Source organism: Saccostrea echinata, unplaced genomic scaffold, assembly GCF_033153115.1.
Source record: "Saccostrea echinata isolate AGI-Se365-2 ecotype Australia unplaced genomic scaffold, CSIRO_AGI_Sech_v1 ptg000018l, whole genome shotgun sequence".
NCBI classification, from domain to species: Eukaryota; Metazoa; Mollusca; class Bivalvia; order Ostreida; family Ostreidae; genus Saccostrea; species Saccostrea echinata.
In genome coordinates, this window is record NW_026889767.1 from 5,286,594 (window position 1) to 5,291,982 (window position 5,389).

A 5,389-nucleotide genomic window follows, 5' to 3' on the forward strand; every position below is an offset into this window, starting at 1 on the left:
TGTCAAAACAATGAAACATAAGATTCATAAAAGTCATTTGATGACATAGATACCAATGATATAAACATAGTAATTAGTTTTTTTTTTCTTTTTTCAAAAGGGTTTGTCATTAAACCTCTAAAAGAAGTATATACAATTACAAAATAATATATGAAAGGAACAAACAAGTTCTCATTTCCTTCGTCTTAATTATTTATAACTTTTACAGATATACATGTACAACAGATTTTTACATAAAAAGTTAAATACAGTAAGATACATATTTATTGAAATAATATATAATCACCCTAAGCAGTATAACCACTAAAAAACAAGCAGTCAATCAGTTTGATGGATAACATAGTTTTAAGTCATAGAAAGGAGAGGACTTTGATTTCTTCAGACAACCATTCTCCAACATACAGGTTGTCATCCTCGTCTATACAGAGAGCACGAGGCTTGTGCATGTCACTGTAATGAATATAATGAAGCAACTCGCCGTTTTGATCAATCATATGAATTCTGTTTTTCACCATGTCTGCAACAATGATGTTATTCCTTGAATCTCAACAGATGCCGTAGGGGTCAAACTGAGGATCACTTTGGGTACCTCTGTACCGAAATCTTAAAAAGCCCCCGGCGTCCGTGACAACCACAGCGTTCACATCAGAAACGCAGATGTCTTCATTGCCGTTTTCTGTTATGTAGGTCGGACAAATAAAAAGTGACCAATTTTTGTCGGTTTCTATTTCAAAGAGTTTACTTCCGTTTTCTGATAACTTGAGTACTTTACCTAGAGAATGCTTATGCACTTGATGGTTCCATAGGCAAACCAAAATGGCTCCCGATTTGCACATTGCTATTCCACTTGGTGTGTATGCACTAGATGGTTCATCTCCCAACGGCCAAAAAGAATAATAGTCATACTTAACAAACTGAGTGTTGTAAAATCTCGTCAATGATCTGTCACATGTATTCCAAAATATGAAGATCTCATATAAATAATGATCTCCCTTAAAACACAAACAGGACCCATAAGTAGAGAAACATGGAATAGAATCATCTCTAAATTTACAAGAAGAATCAGTGTCTTTCGTATTTACAACATAAACACAAACCCTTCCTTTATTTACATATTTGAGATCAGTTATATACTTCTGTCCATAATTTATTGTTCTCGCTATTTTCATTTCTTTCACAACAGCAGTCAAAACTTGGGCTTGCATCTTCTTGTTTACCTGTCATGAAAAAAACTTCCTAGTTAGATACATAAATATTTAATATAATATTTACCATATTCAACTTTTTGGGGATGAACGATTTACCTTTTGATTGATTAAGGAGCAGTACCTTGAGCTGAAAACAATCCTGTAAATGATTTTTTTCATATTTTTTGTAAATCTAATTTAGGATGCCCTACACATTTTAAGCCAATTGTTTCAACAGACTTGACTTATTTAAGAGATGTCACCGCACAAAATATCGCCCCTTACCGTGTCTTTATAAAGTTTTGATTCTTGATGTTAACGGGCCTATGCTGAGTTAATAATGTGGATTTTTAGTACATATAAAAAGAAATATGTATGAAGTCACGTATCTCTTCAAATATTTTACAATATAAATTGGGTTTAACATCATTTAAGTTTTTTTTTTTTTTTTTTTTTTTTTTTTGTTATTCCACACTGCATATTGAATGATCGGAAAAATTATGCAATAGTTTGAGACAATTTTCACGAAAAAAATGCTTACTTGTGAAAAATTCTGTCGATAAATATATATTTTTTTTAATTTACAATTTAATGGACAGGGTTAATTTTAAGTTTAAGAATAAACTGTAGAAATATCGAAAGGTGTAGCTTAGTCTAGTATTGCACACGTCATTATCAAACACGACTAAGCGTGAAAAAACGCTTTATTATATAATTATTTGTTATCTAATAAAGGATTTTTGCATCCCTGATATAAACACAGGCACGCGCCCTGTATTACACACCCTGTACATATGTACCAGCACCCCTTATTTCACCCTTTATCACATCCTTTATTACACATTTCCGGAACATCTCTGTATTTTTCTTTCGGAGTACATCAGATCTTTCTAATTGTTTATGAAATTTATTTAAATTGTAATTTTATTTCATCAAACATTTTATGTTGCATGTATTCAAAATAATTATTTGTTTAATTTATAATTATTTCATTTCTTAACGCTGAATTCATTGCTTCTGGAAAAAAAATAATGAGAAAGGAAAATTCAATAAAAACAGAACTCATTCAATTTTTTAAAAAAATCAGCAATTAGTTTACAAGTTTATATTTGATTTTTAGACACTATTTTTAAATATATAATCAAAACAACAATACATGATAAAATCTGTATCACACCCTTCGGCCAACGGGCTGATATTGGAGTCTCAGGTTGTAGGGGTGTGATACAGATTTTGCCGCATTATTTTCTATGTATGTTTACAATATGCAAAAATGGAAAAACAACTATTACTTCACGCAAATGACTTTGCAAGATATATTATATTTTTTTTTAAATTCTGATACACTGTAACATCTAAGTTATGATTTTGTCTCCTGCTTCACCCAATAAATCAACAAATTATAAATAATGTTGACAGTTAAATCAACGGGTACATGTACTTGATCTCGCTGCACTAACAGATTATGTATGACGCGACTGACTTGTAAACACGCAGTGTAGGGGAAACAGTAGAGTTGATCAATAATTAAGAAATAAATAACAAATTTAAAAACTTCACTGGGAAATGAAGTGGGTCGGTCTCGTGATCAAATCCTGTGAAAGCTGAAAGCCCTTCTCAGTAGATTCGATCATTGATTTAGCAAAATTTCAGTAAATCCATTGCCGGATGAAGATTTTGGGTTGCATGGGTCGAAAAAGGATTGTCTTTAACATCAATGTTAATACTTGTTTTATTTTCTGAATTAAAGACTCTCCATGACTACATCACCCCAAGATTTCCCTTCATTTACACAAATGTATCTTAAATTACCCCCAAGACACTAAGCACTTAAAATTTACATTATATCCATTTGAGTTTTTAAGTTTCATAGTGAGTAAATAACATGTATTTCCTTCAAGATAATTGTATCATAAAGCTTAAGATTTATGATAAATATGAATAAGACGAAGTTTTGAGATCTCAACTGCACGGTAAAAGCAAGAAAAGACTGCAAAATGTAAGTGCCGGAAAAAGAAAAGTTGTATCTATGGCGTGGTTGTAATCGTCAATGTCAACAATTTCAAGGTCATTTGTCTTTTATTTTTAGCGTGAAACTTGTAAACAACATTGAAATGGAAGCAATCAAAAGTGAGGAATACGTTCTGATCATCTTTTTTGAAGATTATATCAAACTCCTCGGTCATCCGACATTTATATCTATGGAATAGACACCATGGTAACTTCTTCAACTTTTCTGAGTATTCGTACCCTAAAAAGGAAGAAGTGATGCAATTTTTCATGTTGGGGCAAACTAAAAATTATTTCTACATTCATTTTTATCCATAAAAATAGAATTTTTTATGTTCTGAAACCTGTAATTTCCTGAAACATAATACTTTCAAGAATAGAATAAAATTTGCATGTGTCTTGCAAAAATTCTACTTTTGTTCTGAAAAACAAAAAATAAGGACGTTCAGGAATGAAAATAAAATGGTACCTTTAATACTGTTTCAGGATTTTGAAATCAATTTTGATCAAATAAAAGCGAAAGTAGTGTTCACTTTTGTCTCCTGATTTTTGAAATTGCTCATAAGACCATGTTAATCGCAACTTTACCTGCTACGCTCTTATCAACTCAGACATGCCCTTCCTTTAGAAAAGTTCACTTTCGTTTTCAATGTATAATCGTAAGTTATCATTCGACAATAATGGCAGCCGAGAAGGGTCATTTAATTTGTTGTCATCTCCCTCGAATTAAATTTGAATCCGGAAGTGAAGTCCTTGTGTAAGCTGCCATTGATAAGCTGGTGGTCTGGCAAAGGACCTGATGATGACACGATTTCTAAATATAGAGATGTAAACAAAATTGACCAAAGTCTGTCTTATTATTATTAAACACAAGGTTAGCTTTTTAAAAAAAGCTGAGAGTCAGCCACTGGAATACGGAAAGTTTCTTTCTTGGTTTGTGATGGTATATGATTTGTTTTATCCATCATGTTGTGTTCATTAAAAGTGATTGTCGTCTAAGTTAAAATTCGCCAAGTCGTTTTCTTATTTGTAACATAATGTTGTACATAATAAATAATAAATCATAGAATAAATTCTAATAAGACTACATCGTGATCTTTATGATGACCTCCAATTAATTTCGCTTGGGCGCAGACATCAGATACAAGCCCGTAGGAAGCAATTTCAGTTTGTTTTTTGTTTTTTTTTTGGGGGGGGGGGGCACAGGTATACAATTTCAGTTGGAGGGGCATTATTAACTACCAAAAATTCCTTGACAAGTAAAACAAAAAATAAATAAATAAATAAAAAATCAGACGTTTTTATTGAGGGGGCACAAGCATATAGTAGCTATGTTTTCTATCGTAGTCTATACATCGGAAAAATTATTGGGGGGGGGGGCACCCCCCCCCCCGGTTCCTACGGCCATGAGATAAAGTTCGTCTAAAAAATGAACAAAGCCACTATGATCCCAATCATTGAACGTTGAAGAATGTATACATTTTCAATTTTACTGTTAAATTCTATAAATGATAAAGATTATGATGCTTAAAAGGAAGGTAGACCTTGGGTTAGATTGTGTTAATTATTATTAGATTAGTACAGGTTCGAGGCAATGCATGACAGGGGAAGGGGGAGGGGTGCATACCGTATGTATATTTAATTCAATTTATAAATTTAAGCATTCGTTTTAGTGTTATTAGGAAAGAAAAGAATTGCTTCCAAAATAAAGTAATAATTAAAACTGGAAAAATATTTATACATACAGTACGTATACCCTAAAATGATACTGGATTCCATCTCGCCCACTCTCTCTAAATGGGGGGTGGGGGGGGGGCTGTCTATAAATCCGCGCAGTTTCTCTCTACTCTCAAGTTCTACTTGTGGTCAGTTTCTCACCTGTGGGCGCGGTTCACGTGCACAAGCGGCACTTAATGTCTATCATCGTGTAAATTATAAGACTTTACACACCTAAAGTGATCTTCTGACGTTTTCATAACTTTCATCAATAAAGTGAAAAGAGCTTCTTTTTTTTCACTGTTTTGGGACCTTTGTGCAAGTGGATTGTTGTGTGAATTCCGACCCGTACATGTCTTATGCAAGGTATTGATCGAGGGAGTCTTGCATCAGGCATTCAGAGGAATACACACAAATCCGTGAACTTGCAACGGCGATTGAGGGTATATATATCAAGTGTCAAATGTGCTCTGCAA

General features: G+C 32.9%; 1 pseudogene; it reads right to left on the minus strand.

Moving 5' to 3' along the window:
• Nucleotides 1-289: 289 nt before the first annotated feature.
• LOC133189506 (uncharacterized) lies at nucleotides 290-3,864 on the minus strand (annotated as a pseudogene).
• Between the last annotated feature and the right edge of the window lie 1,525 nt (nucleotides 3,865-5,389).